The following is a 21,735-nucleotide window of genomic DNA, read 5'->3' on the forward strand; positions in this document are numbered from 1 at the left end:
GATATTTGCAAGTGTCATATCTGATAAGGGGTTAATATCCAAAATAAAAAAAGAACCCATACAAATCAACATTAAAAAAAAACTGATTAAAAAATGAGCAGAGGATGTGAATAGACAATTATTAAAAGGACAACAAATAAAAAGTGTTGGCAAGGATGTAGAGAAAAGGGAATCCTTGTGCACTGTTTGTGGGAATGCAAATTGGTATGACCACTATGGAAAACAATATGGAGGTTCCAGAAAAAATAAAAAATAGAACTATCATATGATCCAGCAATTCCACTTCTGAGTGTTTTTCCAAAGAAAACAAAAACATTAATTCAAAAAGATATATGCATCCCTTTGTTTATTGCAGCACTATTTACAACAGCTGAGATAAGGAAGCAACCTAAATGTCCATTGATAGATGAATGCAAAAGATGTGATATATATATATATATATATATGTATATATATATATACACACACACACATACAGTAAAATATTAGCCATAGAGAAGAATGAAATCTTGCCATTTGCAACAACATGAATGGACCTAGAGGGTATTATGCTAAGTGAAATAAATCACATAGAGAAAGACAAATACCATATTATTTCACTTATATGTGGAATCCAAAAATCAAAACAAATGAATAAGCATAACAAAACAGAAATGAACTCACAGATACAGAGAACAAACAGGTGGTCACCAGAGGAGTAGGGGTGGGGGGATAAGTGAAATAGGTGAGGGAGATTAAGAGGTACAAACAGCCAGTTACAAATAAATGAGTCATGCGGATAAAATGTCGAGCCTGGGGAATATAGTCAATAGTATTGTAACAACTTTGTATGGTGACAGATGGTAACTAGACATATCCTGGTGATTATTTTGTAATGTATAGAAATATTGAGTCACTATGTTATGTACCTGGAATTAACATAGTGTTCTAGGTCAATTATACTTCAGTTTTTTAAAAGAGAGGAAATAAATAAATTGTTAAAGTGGGAAAATGTTATCAGCATAAAAGTCAATTGAATATAATTAAATAACACAGGGAATAAAAAACAAAACAAAATAAAACAGTGAAACACTAAAGCAACAAAGTACAAAGGATGTGAAGCAATGAAGAGCAAACCAGTTTGACCAAAGCAGAAGAATCAAGGTGGGGTATAGCAAAAGATAAAGTAGACTGTAATCACTCCTATATACCCAAGGCTCTTTTTATCAAGAAGCCCAATCACGTATTTTCAGAACCAAATTCTAATTACTAATATAGACAAAGCAAACTACTATCAAATCGCCTATAATTGGTTTTAAAATCTAATAGTCTAGTATTTTCTGGAAAAAAAAATCACTTTAGAATGGCATTATAGTTGGTTGGATACTGAACATTCTTGAATAAGTGATTTGGACAAAGTATGTCAAAGGAATATAAATAATATGTAAAATTGCTGTTACTGGCTCTACAAACCAAAATAATGTCTCTTGGGCTCAGCTGTCCATTGTATTTATAAACAAAACAGCCTCTACACTTTGTTTCTTTTCTAGCCAAGAGAAATTAAGCTCCCATGGCTTCAGACAGCTGTCGTACATTTCCCCCGACTGCTGCCACATGAGTGTTAGGCTCTGCAGATCATTACCAACACCAACATCTGGCTCTGCTTGCTTTCTTTCAAACAGGGCTTAATTTTCTTCTGCGTCTCCAGAAACAGGAAATACCATGTGCACTTTGGTGGAATTTGGGATAAAATATTTCTAAAACCAACTGCTGTTTTTACAAGACCTCTTGGAGTGATGGTTTATTTTATGGCTTTTGCCTCTGGGAATTCTTCTATGTGAATTGCTGTGAAATCTCCAAGGTCTGCCTTTCCTTCAGGCTACATGCTTGTACTTTTTTTCATCTGCCAACCAATATGTTTGAGTCTCCACTGAGAGTGTGACCACCAACCACACAAGCAACATCTCAAATTCCAGGAGTTTTATTGCCTGTTCAGAATAGTAGGGTTGATCACTGCCAAGTGTACGGAAACTTTGGGGAGCCCTCACTCTCCCTAGTCCTCCCTAGCATTCCTCTCTAGAAGATGTTCTCTTTGGGAGTAAGGAAGGGAAAAGAGTTCAGCAGAAACTAAATTCTCCTTCTTCCTGGTGAAGTAGGAATAGGTAAATAGCTGAGTCTTTCAGAGAATAATAAGAGCTACTTTTAATATCCGCATTTTCCAGATAAGTAACCTTAGGCAGACTGAGGAAGAAAGTCAAGCAAACAGTGCATATTCCTCCAGTCCTAAATGGGCTTCTGGTTCAAAGAAAAAGCCACAGTATACTGAATTCCCCCTCCCTGTCATCTTGCGTGCCTCCATAACGAGATATGCCTCCACTCCAGGGAGGATACAGGATTGAGAGCAGAAAAGTCTATTTGCTGAAAAAACGTTGAGAGGGTAGGAATGGAGAAAGAAATGACAGCAATGCTTTAGCCCCGGAAAGCTTTTCATACCTTTCTGACTTTGGAGAGCGAGCAACTAGCTCCTCCTGCAAGTAAAACTCTCCATAACTGTGTACACCTTCCTTTTTCAATCTTGAATTTTTGTTTGTTGGCTGATAATGAAACACTCGGTTTTCTCTGACACTTACTTCAAACTTGAGCTTGTGAGAATTGTATTCTATGGAAGTGATAAAGGCAGAAGAGGGAAAAAGTGAACCTAAGGAATCTCGGTCAACATGATGAGTAACACATCCTCACATCACTTTTACAGCCACGAATCTTGAGCAGCAATGTCAGGATAGAAATTTAAGGAATATGTAAGGTCAGGATGACAAAGGATGATGGGTATCCATTCTTTAATCTGCAATGTAAAGACATTTCCTTAAGACACTCTCTGTTCTCACTTTTGTTAAGTACTGTCTCTTTCCCATCATAATTTCTTTCTCCCAATAGAAAGATCTGGAAGTGTCAAGTCCTAAGCCCTGCCTTTTCCTTTGCAGTACAGTGTGAGGCCAGAGAGTAAGAGTGTGAGGCAGGCTTTGTCTTGATCTCCCCTGAAAGCCTTTTCTTCATGGTTTCCCTGTTCTCAGAGGAGCCCTAAAGTCATTCTTAAGTCTTCTGTCAAAAAGGGAAAGCACTCCTTTACAAACTATGGTTAATCATTGCTTACATTAAAATGATAAAATGGGCATTAGGAGACATCTAGCTACAGCGTTTAACTCTAGGAGAAAAAAAAAAGCTAACCCTAATATCTGGCATTCATTAGGAACCTACTATGTGCTTAAAACTATTGTTATTCCATGTTAGGTAATCAAAGATGGTAGCCATGTGATTACAGCTGACAGATGGGGATGCTGGAAGCCAGAGCCAGACAATTCTGTGTGGTTCCAACTGTGCACATGGTCTCTCAACTGGCCGCCTTCTCCTTCTATTAGTGGACAACTTGCTTGGGAGGGAGGGGTAGGTAATTCTTAGAGATTAAAATTGAATGTACATTTCTGCAGTACTTCTTTAAGCATGTATCTATTTATAAGGGATTTATAACCTATTTAGTAATCGCTGATCATTCATTCCTATAGATTAAGTCAAACGTGGCACCCTTAACACTTTAAGGAAATGCAAGTGCTAAGCTGCAGGTACAGTTTCAACTGCTATTTCTCTTCTTGGTCACAGGCTCATACTTCTCCAAAGTTCATCTCAGAGGCTACTGATAAACAGTCTTCGTCAGCCTCTGCTTCTCGGCCACCAAGACCAGAGGCAGTCTTCCTCTTTGGTCCCTAAATTCCATTCTCCCCTGCCCCAGACCCCTCTCTTACCACTGGGCCAGAATCCTCATCTAGCACCTATTTCCTTTCAAGCTTGGAGTTGCAATAAACACTATATTAATTTATTTGTAGGTTTAAAAAACATTTTGGAGCTAGCCTAAAAAATCCAGATCAGGCTGTCCTAAGTTCTAAACAAACTCTATAGAACAAACAGTTGAGAAGTAAGCATTTGAAATTCAGGTGCTTCTTAACTTTCCTGTGTCAGGGAAAGAGGAATTGGGCTTTTCAATAGTTTTCAAAAGTGGCCCAGGATAAGAAAGACAGAATGCTAACCTACTTATCTCCACTCCCACCTCCCCCACCCCTACATCCCACCGGGGATTCAGTTTTGGTTTCCTGTGAAGTTACTAGCAGCTGCATGTGCTCAAACAAGGCAAACCTGGTAATAAACCATGTGCAAAAAATCAAGAGTAACTCGTGTTCATTTTTATGGCAACCTCATTTTCCCCTAGTGAAATCTAACTCTATGTGCCCACTTCCGTCTCAGCTTTGCCAGTCCCCTGGTCTCCCCAGCTCTCTGACCTGGGCTATCACTATGAATTAGACAGAGGGTGGAAGATTTTCATGTCAAAGAATCTCTTTGAGTGAAATGGATGAAGAAATGTAATTAACAAGTACAGAGAATTTGGGGGCCAAAACCTTTCAGCTCAGTGATAAGCCCATGATTCTCAGCAGAAAGAGTTTAATAAAAATCTATTCTAGGTACAGTTTCTTGAATGAGCAGAGAATAGGTTCAAGGGAGTCTCTACCATCTGTATAATTGAAATCCTCACTATTGGGACTTTTAAAGGCATTGAATGAAGAAATTCTCGGCCAAAGAGCAGACTTTGCTGACCCATTAAGGAATACATACCTCAGAGAAAAATAACGTAGCTGCTATCCCTGCTAGACAACAACAGCAGCTAATGAGAAACAAATTATAGATCAGACACAATCAATATTAATACACAGCCAATATTAAGGCAATTACATATTTCGTGTGTTTAATGCCAATGATAGTAGCTCAAAGTACAGTGGCAGTGGGTCATACTAATTAACTTTTTATAAAATCAAATCCTGGTTCTCTTAAAGTCAATATTCAAGTGAATTCATACACTATACAGATAAATATTTTGATTGGAGTTTCTAACACCTAAGAAAACAGGACGACAACTTTGGACACCTCTCCTAAAAGGCCCAACATGACTGTTATGCTAACTTTGTGTTTTTTGTAATTTAAAATATTTTCTTATTAAAAATGGAACTAACAAATTTCCACAACCATCTCCCCCATTTATAGAGAATTCTCTTTGAATTAGGCATTCATTTATTAATTTTTTCATAATCACACAGAGGAATAGCTCTAATGGAAGAGTTATACTGGAAGTAAAGACAAAGGTGGGTCAGACATAGTTTACAGTATAGCATTCCAAAGCAAACCTCTGGATTGGGAGACTGCATATAAACATCACACACTTTCTTCCAAAGCTTTATTCACACTGGGAATATAGTCCAGAGCATTTACCGCAAGCACAAGAATTGTCCCTGACACTTCTGGTTCTATATCAACGAGTGACTTTGGAATACCTTTGGGTTCTAATTTACTGATGGCAAATCAGTAAAAATTTGGAAATGTAAAACAATCTTCAGGAGGTCATTTGCTGACAGGAGAGCAGAGGAGAAGGACGGAGGCCTGAGACTGGCTCTTGCCTGGATTTTGCCTAAATGACTTAGCTTCTTTGGGCCTGGATAAAATGAGGATGGTAATCACACTTGTCACCAGAAAATGTGAATGTCGCTCTTTGAACCTCTCAGTGAAGCCTGCCCTGTGTAACTGTAATGTATCCCAACTTGTGGAGCTGCAAAACTGCTGTGAAGATGCAAAATGGATTTCTTCCCTCCAAAAACGAAAGCTTTTCTAACTCAACACTTAGGCACAGCCTTTAAAGGATGTGAATAATAAACAGAAACCATTTTCCTTGTAAGATCTGAATCGTTTTCCTTAGAGTTATAGAAGCTGTGTCTAACACTCAGATCTGTACTCTCATTCAAGTCCCGCTGTTGGAGCAAGTCAACATTTTAAAATCTGTAAAATGAGCATAAATCTCTTTTATCCAATTTACGAGACCATTGTGAGATTTCAGTGAGGTAATGTATATGACGTATCATACATTAATAAGTTCTGGAATACCTGAGTTTCACCCTGTGCTCCCGGACAGGAGACCACGTCTAGTCCCTGGGTCTTCTTCTCCAAGGCACCTTTCCAGGATCTAGGTTTGTTTCCTGCTACACAGCCTTCCCTCTGCAATGCACTATAGAACAGGCCGTCTAACATCTCTTACTCCATCACTTTGCTCCCCACTCCCATACCTCCCCTCCTGACCAGCCTTCTTCCCAGGCCAGATTTAAGCCTCCTTTAATGATATGTGTAAGGAATACAGTGTGTGTGCTGTGTGTTTGTTTAACATGATTTATATATTTTTCCTACTGAGTAATGCATAATAATTGTAGAAAATTTGGACTAGTGAGATAAAGCACCAGTTGGAGTTGGACTTGCAGTCAGATGTCTTGAGTTCAATACCCGGCTTGGTGCTTCTCACTGCAAAGGTCTATTCCCAACTCCTAGTTGCTGGTCTAATATCCTGAAGTTTGGTTCAAACAACACCTATATCAGACTCATCGAGCATGCTCCTTAGGAATGGAATTCCAGAGACCCACCTTTGCCCAGCGGCTGAAACATAACCACTGTAGATAGGGCCCGTGAATATGTTCTGCATTTTCAGAAAGCTACTCGGGTGATTCTCACGCAGATCAGAAGCTCTACTCTGGATTCTAGACCACACTTCCAGTAGCCAAGATAGGGTGGTCTGGACCTGCAGGGCTGACATCATCTGAGAGCTTGTTAGAAATGAAGAATCTCCCCATAGTGCCCAAACCTACTGAATCAGAACCAGCATTTTGATAAAATCCCCAGAAGATTCTGTCACACCTTTGAGAAGCTCTACTGTACCTTGGTGTCACCTGGGAAGCTTTACAACCTAACGATACCTGGGCCCCATCTAGAGATTCTCATGTACTTACTATTCTGGATTCTGGGGTGCGGACGGGGCAAAAGGGCTCTTACTAGTTCCGTAAGTTACTTTAATGTACAGCCAAGGTACATTGTTCCCTAAATCCCGGCTTTTTAAGGTTAAACCATAACCTGAGTTAAATTGGCTTTTGTAGGCTTGCCAGGGGCCCTAAGGATCGCTTAGATTAAACAGTGGTTTTTCAGAGACAATGGACTCTGGAGACAAACAAGTTAAACCACACAGCTTAAGGTTCACCGAACCCCAGGCGGGAGACTTCCGGTACCTTCCCACGAGGGAGCGGGGCATCGCACCCGGATCCGCCCCGCGCCCCAACCCGGCCCCGCCCGCCTCGCCCCCTCCCCGCCCCGCCCTCCCCCGTGACGTGCCGCAGAGGGCCGGGCTCATGCGCACTCGCGCCCCGCGCCCCGCACGGCTGCACCGCCTCGGCGCTTGTCATTCTCCGCGGCGCGGCGGCGAGTGCTGACTGCGTTGCGTGCCTGCCTTCCCGCTCGCTTGTCGGCGCGCCCGCGATGTGATCGACCGCCTGGGAGCGGGCTGGCAGCTCTCCCCGCTACAGCGCCTCGGCTTTTCCCTGGCCGCCTTCCTTGTTGAGCCCCGATTCCCTCGGAGCCGGAGACACGCACCAGGGGCTCGAAGCGCCGCACTCCGGGACTGGCGGCAGCTGCAGCGCTCGGGACCGCGCGGCAGGGTGCAACCTCTGTCGTCGCCGCCGCCGCCGCGCTTGGCACCGCAGAGCCAAGGCGGCTGGTGCAGAGCGGCAGCACCTCGCCCCGCACCCGCCGCCGCCCGGGCAGTGCGGGGCCGCGGCGCTCTGTGCGCAGCGGGGGCGCGGTCCCCCCCCGAAGGCTCCCCGTCGCCAGCGTCCCAGTAAGTTGACTGTAGTTTTTGAAGTTGGAGGGCGCCACGGGAAGGGGAGGTTCGTTTTTGTTATCTTCACGTCGTGGGAAGCTGGGGGTGGCACCTCTTGTTAGCAGGGCTCCAGCTTGGGGAGTTGAGGGTGCGAAGCCGCGGACAGGGCACGCGGGGAGAGGAGCAGTCCCGGGAGAACTGGCTCCAGCTTCTGCTGAACGTGCCAGTTGGAAATGTGCTGTGAGAGGACAGGTGCTCTGAGGGCATTTTGCCTGCTGCTGATTGCACATTCCGAGCCCTTTGACTGTGTGTGTGTGTGTGTGTGTGTGTGCGCGCGCGCGCGCGGGGGGGGGGTCTGGGGGGTGGTAGGGGGGTCCTGTCACCTCCATCCCAAGTCCTCAAGGCAATGACTCTAGTAATATTCCTGGATGCGATAGATCTTTGGGGATGGGGGCTAAGTCATTCCCTCTCAGGCTTCCCGCGCATCCCACTTTTCTCTTCCCCTAGGCAGAAGTTGTAATTGGAGCCCAGTCCTTTAGGGAAAGACAACTTATATGTCAACCTAGAGTTTTGTGCTATAAGGCAAATAAAATGAGAAACCCGCTCAGCGTGTGTGATTTCACACGCTTTAAGAATGTGAGCAAGTCTCAAAGCAATAGTGTTCAGATGATGACACTTGGGTTTCACCCTCACTGTCCTGCACCTCTTATGTAAGCCTCGCGGCAGGATAACTGTCTCTGCAGTGGCTGCAGCTGTGACTCTCCATTCCATTTGTTTTAGGTCTAGCTTGAACGTATTTAATGAAAATGTTGACATGATATAGCACCCTGCAGTCTGAAACAGAGTGCACTCTTCAAATTGGAGTGTCTTCTCCTAATAGGGAGTGTGCAAGGAAAACCCCAGTATATTTTTCAAGGCAGCTCCAGGAATTAGACACATAAATCATGTTTTAAAATAGCATGCATTGTACAGAGAGCTTGCAGAGGACCCCTTTGAACACATCCCCTTTGTTTTAGAAAAAGTGGAAATTGTTCATGCCAGACAATTGTTGAGTCTGAAAGTTAAGTGTACTGATAGGCTTAATTATCTTAATAAACAAAGAGCATGATTTATAGGTAGCTGCCCTGCCCTACTTTGAAGGATAGAATTCTAGAATTCTTTAACCTTTCTCTCATCTGTCCCCTAGAGATTCCTTTTAAGCAGAGCAATAGATTATCATCATAGATGTTTAATATTTGAGTTGATTAAATTTGTAAAAGGAGTACTTTGAAATACCATACAGTACTGCTATGACTGTTAAGACAGTGAACATTAGAAATAAGGAGAATATTCCAATTTTTTGGTATAGAAGTCAGTAGTTTAAAAAAACAGATAACATTGACTGCCCTAATATATCTTTTTTAATTTGGACTTGTAATAAACATTTAAACCAAAACTCAGGGTTGTGTTTTGATGTAGGATTTATTTAGGTACTCTTTAGAAAAAGCAGCACATTTATTTATAGCATTCTAGCACATGGAACAAGATGAACTAGTTATAGGCACCTCATTTAAAAACATATCGTAGTTTTTTTTTAAGGAATTCTAAGAAAATACACAAAATGTAATTTCAAAAGTTGAAAAGATAGTCAACGCTTTGTACTTGGTGAGAGCAGCCATTGCTCATCTCTAGAAGAGATTACATCAGAGCATGGAAGCACAAACAGGTCGACCCCCTCCTAACATGATGCACTGTCACATCATGGTTAGGAGGACAGACAAGGGAGCCATGCTGGCAGCTCGGGTACCATCTGTTTGAATCTGGGCAAGTTACCTAAACTCTGTGCCTCAGTGTCTTTGTCTGTAAAATGGGGATAACAGTACCTACCTCCCTGGATTGTGGTGAGGATTAAGTGAGTTCATAGATTTAAAGCTACTGAACCAGTGTCTGGCTTATTAAACTGAGTAAAATTATCCCTAGGAAAGGAAATGCATCTTTGGATTCTGTGGACATTGAATGGCTGCTGATGGAGGTTAACAGAAGCAGTTCACATGTATAATAGGAGAGAGGGTATGAGCATTTATTGAATACCTCCTGGTAATGCAGACACCAGCTGGTGTTTGACCAAATGTCTCTTTCAATTCCTCTCCAAGGTGGGTAGCTTCATTTCCACTTTGGAGAAAAGGAAACTGGGACTCAACAAGATCAAATGGTAGAAATCGCAGTTAGGATTTTAACCCATGTCTGTCTGTTTCAAACCCTGTCCTTTTTGGCCCTGCTGCCTCAACTTGCAAACTGCTTTTTCCATCTCTTCTCCTTGAATCCTCATAATAACATAATAAAATGGGTGCGTTATTATCTTTAATTTACAGATGAGGAAATTTTCTTTAAGCAGTAAAGTATGCAAAGTGCTTAACTCACAAGATAGTTCTCCATGACTGGGAGCTATTATTATTATCATAATTATTGCTTAAAAGCTTGCCTACATTAGCACATGGTAGAGATGCCAGCAGGTGAAATGAGTTTTTCTCCTTCGGTTTGAAGTGGATTCCATTGCTTTTCACTTCCCTATTCACATATTCAGAGAATCAAGAGAAAGAAAATGGTATGTTACCGTTCCCACGCTTCCCGCTGGAGGACAGCACTCCCAGGTTTGTTTCCCGCCTGCAGATGTAGCTGCAGGATCCACACAGCCTAGTGAGCAACCGCAAGCAGGTCATCCATCGATCCACAATCAGCATCATCTGTGGGCATGAATTCAGTCCCAGCTGGAGAACACCCCTGGGGCAGAGAGAGAGGCCTTGCACTTTGCAGCATAGTGTACTGTATGTTCAGAAATGGAAGTAGTTTACATTTCATATTAAATAAGCATGCTTCCTCTGGGCCCTAGTACCAGTGTGGTGGGAAGCAGTTTCAGGGGTCCTGTGTGAGCAGTCCAGTTGGCCTTCCGTATCCTCGGGTTCCACATCTGTGGATTCAACTAACCTCGGGTTGAAAATGTATATACTTTTAATTCCAGAAAGTTCCAAAAAGCAAAATTTGATTTGCTTTGCTCCAGCAGCTATTTACATATTGTAGCATTTACATATTTACTGTTTACATGGCATTTACACTGTATTATTAGGTATTATAAGTAGTCTAGAGATGATTTAAAGTATGTGGGAGAATAAACTTTAAGGTTCTATGCAAATATAATGCTATTTTATATGAGGAACTTGAGCATCCACTGATTCTGGTATCCTCACGGGTCCTGGAACCAATCCCCCATGGACTCTACTTTGTTAAAAGTCTGGTCCACAGCCTGTCAAACTTTTCACTTGACTTCCGAAAGTTGGGAATGATTGAAAGGCTTTTTTCCTGTGGCTTTCTTAGATTATCATCCAGATCTACATAGTATTCTGGCCCTTGGTAAATATTTACTCTGTTTTCTAGATATAAAAATCTAATTTCTGTAAAGGGCACGTGGGCCACAGACGGCTTACAGACTGATTTAATATCTAAAGAAACCTGGTATCCTACCACTGAAAGGTACTTCAATACAGATGTTCTAAGTGGGCTTTTTTTTAAAGTCAAAACTCTCTGTACAACATGTTGATTACAGTTAATAATACTGGCTTGCATATTTGAAAGTTGCTAAGAGAGTAGATCTTAGAAATTCTCATCGCTAGAAAAAAAATTGTAACTATGTGAGATGAAATGTTAACTACTCATCATGGTGATCATTTTGCAATATATACAAATGTTGATTCATTATGTTGTACACCTGAAATGAATAGTGTTATATGTCAATTATATCTCAATTAAAAAAAAATCAAATCAAATCAGAAGTCTCTGGGTGTGAGCTTCCAGGAGGGTGCCAGATAGAGTCCTTGCCATCAACTGAGTCTTTCTGCAGTTTTAGCCCTCCTTGTCAGAGTACAAATATTCCTTTTTACTCTTTCAAGTGCTTTTCCTTACATTTCAAATGCTCCTCTGCTCTGGGTCATTCTACAGTAAAAATCTTCCTCAGTCACTTTTGTGACTCAACCTGGGTCCATAATTTACTTTTAACTCATTCTTTAGAATTTACATAGTTCAGTTTTATTTTTTGTCTATGTTAACTATTTATTGGCTTACCTCTAAATCGCCAAATAACTTGCCTCCGACATCTAGCTATCCTTGCTGTCAGAAGACCTACGTACAAGAAATGCAAGCTAATTTTAATATGGATAAAGTGAATGAAGACCATTTACTCTCCCCAGTCATCTCTACTGTTTTGAATTATCTTCCCTTTGGGCTTGGGGAGCCTGGGGCTGATTGTATTTCGAGAGCTCTTGCCTCATACATCCGGGAGAAACTTGTTGGAGGTTATACTAGTCTTGGTTCTACAAGCAAGCTGTTCATGTGCAACATGGCAGAGACAGTCCCGCAAGGCTGGGACGTTGCTGAATTTGAGGGCGAGGGGTGGGTGTGGGGAAAGACAGCTCCGAGTATGATTTATCTGCCACATCCTTACTGGATGGAATGAATAGCTAACACAGAGCCCTTACCGTGGGCTGGCTGCCATGCTAAGGACTGTACATACAATATTTACTTTAATCAGTGACCTTGTGTGGTTACTTTGTTATCCTTTATTGCCCAAGGGGAAACTGAGGCCTAGAAAGGTCAGAGCACTTGTCCAAGATAACACTAGTGTGTTTCTGAGGCAAGAGTGGAGGCCAGGAGTCTGATGAGGCCTAGCATTCTACTGCATCCAATTTGGGGGCCTTCTTATGGTTCAGCTGTGTCATATAGATATCCTATATTGTGCTTCTCAAAATCATCCTATACCATCTCATGCTCTCCCCACAGTGACCCTAGGATAGAGCTAAAGGGATGGTGGAAAGGTCCGTGCCCACCGTCTTCCAGATCTCTATGGAGGAAGAGCTTAAAGCTTAGTTCATGCAGTGAGCTCAGAAAAGAAACCCCCATGTTAGCATTGTGAAATAGGAAGCATAAAGCCTTCCACTGATCATGGGACACAGTGGAGAGGCGTGCAAACTTTGTGTTTGATGTCACATGCTTGCGTCATTCTCATCGAAGAGAGAAGTGTAGGAACCTGAGATTTTCTTAGGTGATTTCTAAAAAATTAAATCAAAAATGATTTAATCAGTAGTGAGTATTACTACAGCAGTGTCATGTGTTGTTCATGATGAACTGATGGTTTTTAAAGTAAATGAACAAGTATGTCTCACAAGCAAAGTGCAAGTGTGTTGTCTCAGAAAAGGAACGTTGTGTCACATCTTCTGTGTCTGCATCCTAGTCTAACGCCACTCTAAATGCAGAGGGAAAGGGCAGAATTTAAAACCAACGTGTAATATTTCCAAAACTGTTTCCCTGAGCCCCACCTCCTCTATTTTTTCCTGATTTCACACTGGAGCCAACGTTTGTTGCAGAGGTCTTGGTATTGTGCAGCTGCCCTTTTGTAAGAAACACTTTTCCAAAATAAAACAATTTTAAAAACCCATTAAAAAAAGTTCTTCATATCCCTTGGGTTTTGAGTTTTATTTTTGTTGTTGTCCTTGTTATAATATTTTGGTATATCATGTTAATGTCTCACCCACTCCCCCTTCTTGGTTTTATAGGACTGTATAATTTTCAAGCCTGTGAGTGATTAAAAACTTATGAAAAATTCAATTTTCTAAGTGTGGATTTTATGGCAGAGGACAGGGAAATTTGGCCTGATTGGGGGGCCTTTACTTAAACTACAGAGCACTTGAAACCCTATGAACCTTATGGAGTAGGCAGGTTTTTCTAAAAAAGTGTTTTAATTGATCAATAGCAGCCTTGTACTTTCCTCTTCAATTTCATAGGACCCAGTCCCCGCATATCATATCTTGTATTCCTTTGTCAGTAATCAATTTCAATTGATTTTCTAAAAGTACCAAAAGGTGTGACTAGTCAGCATTGCTGCATCTGTCATTTCAGTCTTCAGGGAGCCCCAAGGTTGCATATGGAAGCCTTTCTGTGAATTTGTTCTCTAAGGAATGAAGGGTGTTCAGATAGGTCCCTGGGGTTCAGGTCTCGCTGTATTTGTGACTCAGTCATTGCTGTTAATGTTGCTTCCACTCACTCTGGCCTTTCACCTCCACCCGTACTCCTTCCTCCATCACCCCCACGTGGCTGAACCTGCTGAAGCTACTGGGAAACTTTAATGTTGAAGCAGCTCATGCTATAGGTCAGAGGCAATAAAACCACACAAGACCAATTTTCTTAAACGATAAAAAAGCCAATCTGTAACATGGCTACACACAAGAACACCACAGCTTCTGTATTCAGCACTTGGGAATTGCAACCGGAGTGGCCTTGTGATATTTTCCATGACACCTTCTAAAGAGAGCTCTGAACCTCTCATTCACACATAATCAATGACTAGAAGCTTGGCAATGTTTGAGCCAAATTTAGTTGCAGTGATATTTACTCATTTATACATTCACCAGATATATATCAATATACCAGGCATAGTGTTGGATGATGAAACCTCAGACATAAGAGGATTCCTTTCACTTCCCTCAAGAGTCTCAGTCTTGGGAGGGAAAAGATGCTTAACAGCAGTTGGAACCAATGCCTAAAAGATGCTGAGCTCGCTCAGGGGTGCCTGACTCCAAAGAGATGACTTTCCCTTAAGAAGCAGGGCAGGATCTGAGTCTGGAAGGGTGAGTTGGAGGGGACCAGGCAGCTGAGGATGGGAATGGGCTGGCAAAAAACATTCTGAGCCAGAGGGACCAGGGGGAACACAATGAAGGAGCTGAAGAGGGTGGTACGTCTGTGGAATAGCTGGTATTTCCCCGAGACTGGTCCTCATCAGGGGCAGTAGGTGAAGCTGGAGATGGAGAGTAGAGGCTGGAGCCGCTTCGGGAAGGGTCTTGTGGGCCATATTTGGTTCAGATGAATTCAGGTCGTTCTTTTAGAAGGATCACTCTGGGCGTGTTGTAAAGAATGGCTGGGATGTGAGGATGGTGGTGTGGAAAAAAGCAGTTGTGTAAAAAAGCTGTTGAATCCTTGTGTGGATTTTAAGGTCTGAACAGACTGATCAAGGTGGGGGGATCGGAGAAGGAGAGGAGAAGCACGGAGGGGATGGTGAGTTTTGGGATGGATGACTCCCAGGGCTCTGGCTTGGGTGATTGAAGGGACAGATGTGCCATTGGTCATGATAGTGAATACAGAGAATGGTGCAGTATGCAAGGAAAGTGATGAATTCAGGGGTGGATTTGTGTGATGTGAGGCACAAGAGGGGCACCCAGGGCTTGAGATTCAGTTGACAGTTGCACAAGCCTGTGGTTCTGGAATTCAAGACAGAGGCTGAGCTGGAGATAAAAGTTTGCAAGTCTTCCGTGTATTTGAAGTTGTTGAGGTTGTGATCTGCCTGGGAGGGTGCGTAGAATGAAAAAAAGATGAAGGCCAATGTGGCAGGCAGAAGAAAGGGAGATGGGATAGTAAGATTAAGTGAGGGAAGTTTTCGACAAGTGCTTGGACACAAAGTGGCAGAAGCCAGAGGCAAAGCAGGATGAGGTGCATGAGGGAACGGGAGCCGGGTGACAAAAGGAATGAAATAGAAAGAAAAGGCAGAGAGCAAAGGGACAGGTCTGACTGTTTCCTCGCTTGCATCTACACAGATGACAGTGGCTATTTCTCATATAGCTTCTAGTTCCTGTCAATAAGTATGAAGACCTACTATGTGGAAAGTGGATGGGGAGTGGGGTAAAGGAAAGAAATCAATAAAATCACGAATAAAGCATGATCCTCAACCTCAAGCTGCTTATAGGATAGCATTGTCGTTTCTTGTTTTCCTTTTCCTTTCATTTTTCTCCTTCATTGAAAGCAGGACAGGGCCACTTGGGAAAGTGAGAAGAATGACAGAATCACTTTCTTGGCACATAAAGGGCTTGGTTCTCCATAACAGGCATGTCTCGTTGTATTCATGAATGAGCACACCGAAAGGAACAGTGATAATGACACATTATTTGACAGTTTACAAAAACGAAGCTTTTAGCATGGCCACAGCATCTGTGGAGGGTTTGGACCTGTGAACCAATCTTGTTAGAGTTACTAATGAGCCTTTTGGCTCGTTGGTTTATTTGAGATATATTAAGTACAGTTTCCTGTAATTTTCACTTGTCTTATAAAAACAGGCATCATTAAGTTATAGACAAGCTGGAGTATTTGGGGGGATGGTGGAAATAATTACCATGTGTTTTAGTTAATATCATGCATTTCAGTCCTCACTTGTTTTATCCTTTAATTTTGACCTAAAGGTGGAATTAACTCCCATTGCAGAGATGAGGGAACTGAGATGCAGGGTTAGGATGGAAATAACACAGCTAGTGAATGGTAGAGCTCCTAGGACCCCAAATAAGGCGTTCTGATTTCAAATTCTGGCTTCTTGCCACGCCATCATGTTGCCTGTGTCTTCATGAATAGCTACTAAAGAAAAATCAGGGTGTGGAATATTTAAGAGATTTTTAATTAGCCTGCTCAAAACACTAATAGTGGAAACAGCATTGGCCGCAGTCTTTATATTTGGTGGGCCACAGGTTCTTCATGCAAATGTATGCGATTAAGTCAGACTGGGGGAAAGCTTTTTTCACAGATGAACATCTTTTTCTTTCATTATCTTAAAAGCTTTAAAAAAGCATCTAAGTTATAAAAGGATTCAACATTTTAAACTGTAAAATTATTGTAGTCAAACTTGCTGTCTGTGATACAAAGGAAATTTATTTTTCAGTTGTTGCAATGGCTGTTGTAGGTGAGAAGCGTTCTGTGTGTACATGTATGTGTGCGTGTATGTGAATTAAGTCAGCCAGATTAAGTTTAAACTATTGGTTTTCCTTTTATAATATCATTCCTGAATTCTCCAAATATATTAAGTGATGTAGCTTGCTTTATCTTGCCAAAGCAGCTATTATGTTCCCTATTTAATGCCAAAGTATTAAAGCATTTGTCTTTTTCTTAAGCAGTGTAAAATGATGCAGGATAAATCAAAAGAGCTTATTTTAGTTTTACAACTTGTATTTTGGCTTCTGATATTCTAAAATTATGATTTACCTAATTTTACTACTGTTAAAGCAGATATTAACTATTAATATACAGAAGTGTTAGAATCATGAAATGTACATGGAATTTTATGGCTGTTTGAAAAGTTTATGATGCTACTCTTTTTATTTCATAAAAAATTTCTATGAGCCTTGCTAAATGGCAATTTCCAGATGAAAGCAATTTCTAGCAAGCAGCAAAATGCTGGTACCAGTGCTTATCTTTAAATCTCAATTTCAAGCTTCATGGTGCCAATTTTACATTTTAGCGTCAGTGGAAAAAAACTGAATCCAAAAGGGCTTATGTATTTGTGACATTCAGTTGGTTGATCTTTTGTTATTAGTGCTGATTTTTTAAAATAACCATAGGCTTATAAAGTTTTTAAAGTTTTATAAAAATGTTAGGCAACTATCTTAGCTTTAGTAATTATCAATACACATGGTGTAGTGTAGTAGCATAGTCCATTGTAGTTGAGAAATTACAATATAAGCATATGAGAATTTAAATAACAATATAAAATAGTATGGTGTTTTATATGTGATTTTATTGTATTTTGTATTTATAAAAATATGTGAGGAAATTCAAATGAAGTAAAATGAAAGTTAATTTGGCCATTTCATGCCTCATGTGTCCCAGTTTCATCCAAATGCAAATATGATAATCCAGGGCACAGCGTTAGCATTCTATTGGGGCAATTTGACAATACTGTATTTACTACTCACCACCAAGAGCAATAATTAAGCTGCATTTCCCACTAATCTTTCCGTAGGTATATATTTTAATATTATGTGCTAGGAGTTTTCATTTTCTAAAAAGAGTAATTAAATTTTCTTTACCTCTTTTTTCTTCCCATTCAATTTTATTCTGACTTTTCTTATGTTAGTGTACACTTGACATGATAGAACACGCCTAAATTAGTAATCTAATTTGAATACCATAATTATATGTACAGTTATGGCTTGACTGAATAGAGGGCTTTTGCATATTGTGTACGTTCTTTCTCTTAGTGGATTTAGGAATTATATACTTAATATTTCAGAGTCCTAAACCTGCTTATGTTTAGCAATAGGCATGCAGAGAAAAATATAAATATTTTTACAAACGTAATTTTTAAAGATATGCTTCGTTTTCAAATGTTAGGAATTGACAGGTAACTGTCCACCGTAGCTTTTTCTTATATGCAATAGATTGATAAATGCGGAAGTGGCTGAAACCTACGATGATGTCATTTGTAGCGCCTAAATTGTTAGTGTTGAGGTTAGGCGCGTACTCCTTTGTTTTCCTGGATAAAAAATAATGATGCTTTGCAGTAAAGTATTATGAATCTTGATAAATATGTAAGCATATTCAGGTAATGTTAAGAATATTTTTTTCTTTGCTGTAATATATAACAGTCATTTTGCCCAAAATGTACATCTAGAACTTTTAACATCAGCGTGAAATTCCCAATATCTCCAAAGTAAGAATTGACACTAAAAAGTCCGGAGACTCATTAAAAGCGTACAGTATGGATAATAGCTTTTCAGATTTTGTGCCAGGGTGTATTGAAGAGGATTGCTAAACGCTGTGGTTGTTGAGAAAAATAAAACCCTGAAGTATTAAACTTACACTTAATTTAATAGTTTCTGTTACCACAGTTCTTAACCTTTAGGTTCCAACTGGCTTAGTGATTTACTAATAGCAGCTGGTCAGGACCTGAATTATTATAGATCTTTTCTTTTAATAAATATTCAGTAGCATTTTCAAAATTGTTCTCCTAGATACAGTTCATAATAAACAGCCCAGTGCTGGCAATGAACACGCTGCTTTTGTTACTGTTTTACAGCCATAGGCCATTTGACATTTGGACCCATCTCTTATGGATTTCCGCAGCTCCGCATATCCTGAAAACTGTCAGCCTTGGATCAAAACAAGTCTTTTGCATCTCCACAGTTACAAGGAGAGTAGAAAGAACTTCTTTTCTTCTCCCCATTATAGGCCAAGGCCTGTGGTCAGAGAATCATCATTTGCTAGGTTTATGCTTTTTCAGTCTTGATGTTCTCGGTAGCTTTAGGAAGTGATAACATGAAAAGCACTGTTGAAACATGAACACAGCAGTTTGATCTGATCTGTCATATACTCCTTCTATTTAAAGCTACGGTTCTCCACGAAGGGTGACTTTGCTACCCAGAGGACATGTGGCAGTGTCTCAAGACATTTTTGGTTGTCACAGCTGTTGGGCAAGGGTAGGGGGTAGGGACGTGAGGGCTACTACTGACATCTAGTGAATGAGTAGAGGCCAGGGATGCTGTTATACATCCTACAATGCACAAAACAGCCCTCCACAGGGAAGAATTATCAGGGCCAAAATGTCAGTAACACTGTGGTTGAGAAGCCCTGATCTGGCAAGTAGGGAATGTCTTTTTAATTTGCTTTATATTGTTCAAGCAAATGGAAATGTGTTCAATGGTTCTGGCGAAGAGATCCGTGCATTCAATATAATCATATACTGAACACCTCCTAGGTCCTGAAAATACTGTGAAGACTGGCATCGTTCTCAGGAGTTTCCACTGTCTTTGCAAGATGAGTGGTAAACAAAATACTGCTGTTTGATGTGATGCATGCTGTAATTAGAGAGGCATGTGTGGCATGTTAAAATAGAAATAATTTCTATTTCATTTGCTAAATATAGGGGAATATCTGGAAGAACTCATCTTCTCTGTCTAGATGTAAAATTAGTCATTTGGGAGCAAGATTTTTCCTTTTCCCTTAATAATCAGGAATGGGTCCAATTTATTGCACCCTTCTCCCCCAATTTGAACTGGTATTAATTTGAAACATCAGGAAGAAAGATGAGGTGTGGACATAAAAAGTGTTACTTTAGAAATTTAGGATATTCGTTTTTTCACATCTTCATTGAAGTATAACTTACATGCCATGAAAGTCTCCTATTTTAAGTGTACAATTCACAGATTTGTAGTAAACTTACAGAGTTATGGGACTACCATCACAATTCAATTTTAGGGCTTTTCCATCACCCCAGAAAGATCCCTTGTGCCCGTTTGTGGTCATTCTGTGTTTTCATTGCCAGCCCCAGGCAAGCACTAATCTTTCCATCTTTTTCTCTTTTCTGCCTCACGTTCTGTCTCCATTTGCTAAAAGGCAAATCTATGGACATATCATTTGGAATGTTAATTTTTACAGTTAAAATGTAGTTTGATATCTTCTTTTTGAAGATCAGCATCACGTTTCTGTTTTTCATATTACCTATACCACACACGTGCTATGGCACAGGATTGGGTACACTCAGTATCAGAACTCTCAGACTGATACAGTGAAAAGTGTGACAAAGGAAAAGATAAACACGTGTGTTTAAGGCAGCATATGTGAAATCGTATGTGGTATGCCTGTTTTTCAGCTTTGTCCTGTTTTGTTCCCTGTGAATCCGTCTACTAAAATAATGTTGTAGAAATCATTGAAAAGCTGAGGTCAGGTAAATACCTGCATGATGTGGGAAAACGGTAGAAGGATTAAATCTGGAGAACTCACCTGTTTGGGAGTTGTATGCAGGTCAACAGTTGTATGCAGGTCAACAACAGTTGTATGTAACCAAACCCTTTGGGGCCAAATGTCTTTTAGAATCCAGCTTTTAGAAAGGGAATGCAGATTGTATACTGTAGGTTATGTAATACTCCCATGGGACTCAGGAAACACAGTCATTTCTAGAGCAAAGTAGATGAATATTCACATTTAGTTGGACAGAAAAAGTCCTGTCAGCTCAGGTCAGGGTTTGGAACAAGTTCGTTTGGTAGCAAAGTAACGAAGAAACTGTTCTCACAGAATTTTGCATTTCAAAATTGTGGATAAAGGTTTATGAACCTGTCCCAGTGTATCCCAGGATATTACATTTCAAGTAATTGTCCCATCCTCTTTTCAGTACCTCCCCACCCAATCTCCTCTGCCACATACGCGCTTCATACAGCTTAGCCATGGGTATACTTGTCTTTCTTTCACATCATTAACTTCCCATCAGACTTGACAAAATGCCAAGTTAGCTGTTCAGTTTTTGTGGATGAAGGTCAGGTATGGATGTGTTATCGCCAGCCAGATCCGCATTCTCTTATGGTTTGTGGTTTCACCTCCCTGCTGCAGTATAGCCATGTCCGGGGGGTCCAGCCCCCACCCCCGGCCCAGGACCCTGGATGATGAAGATAGCTTTTGGGGGTCAAAAAGATGTCCTCGAAGAAAAATCCAAAGGTAACAATGGTAGCTATCATTCCAGGTAGCTCCAGACTCATGCTTGGTAACCTTCACACCCATCACAAAATTGTGGGCAGTGAGACTGAACAGCTATAGGAAGAGAGAAAACCAGGGTAGGGAATCCACTAGAGTCAGTCCTCTTGAGATAAAGATATTTAGAATTCAAGAAAGATAGACATGAAGAAAATGACAAGAGGGTATTTACTGGGCTCACAAGTTAGAAGGAGGACACCCGTCCAAAGCAAGACATTTCAGACTTGTTCCAAATTGTTAAAAAATCTTACATAATCTTATATAATTTGCTTAATGGCATTTAGCTAACCTTGTTAGTCTTTTAATCATAAATTTCACATCCATGTTAATTTCCAGATTCCAGTGGTGCAGCTGTAACTGTGTGGCAGTGGGTTTCAGCTGATCTTCCGTGGCACTCCTAGGGAGCTGTAGAATGAGTATTGAGTATTTCAATCAACGTGTAAATTTCCTTTTGTGGCACGTGAGTGTGCATGTCCTTATGGCAGCGTTACTTAGGCAGAACGTACTACAGACTGTAGGGCCCATTTACGAGCAAGGGGACCCAATTTCAGCAAATAAGAAAAAAGAGAGTGCAGTATTGCACCGGCATCAGAAAAAAAATTTATAGGGACATCCAAGAATTTTGCCTTTTGAAGACTCAAAACCTCGTCAAGGCAGTACTAAATTCTTAAAGAGCAATGTGAGGCAAAGGTAGTAGGCACTCAGGAACATGCTATTATTCGCTACCT

At 40.8% G+C, this 21,735-nt stretch overlaps 1 protein-coding gene across 3 annotated transcripts in view; it reads left to right on the plus strand.

Annotated features, from left to right (window-relative positions):
* The first annotated feature begins 7,322 nt into the window (after window positions 1-7,322).
* The window catches only part of PAG1 (phosphoprotein membrane anchor with glycosphingolipid microdomains 1), a 141,753-nt gene continuing 127,340 nt past the window's right edge, over window positions 7,323-21,735 (plus strand). For 2 of the 3 annotated variants that reach the window (XM_082363511.1, XM_082363512.1), the window contains exon 1: window positions 7,323-7,723. The gene's annotated coding sequence lies outside the window, so the exon portion shown is untranslated. The remainder of the gene's footprint in view (window positions 7,724-21,735) is intronic. The other variant, XM_082363513.1, reaches the window with a different exon arrangement.

The sequence above is a fragment of the Balaenoptera borealis genome (genome assembly GCF_965194805.1).
Source record: "Balaenoptera borealis genome assembly, chromosome: 17".
In the NCBI taxonomy this organism is placed as follows: Eukaryota; Metazoa; Chordata; class Mammalia; order Artiodactyla; family Balaenopteridae; genus Balaenoptera; species Balaenoptera borealis.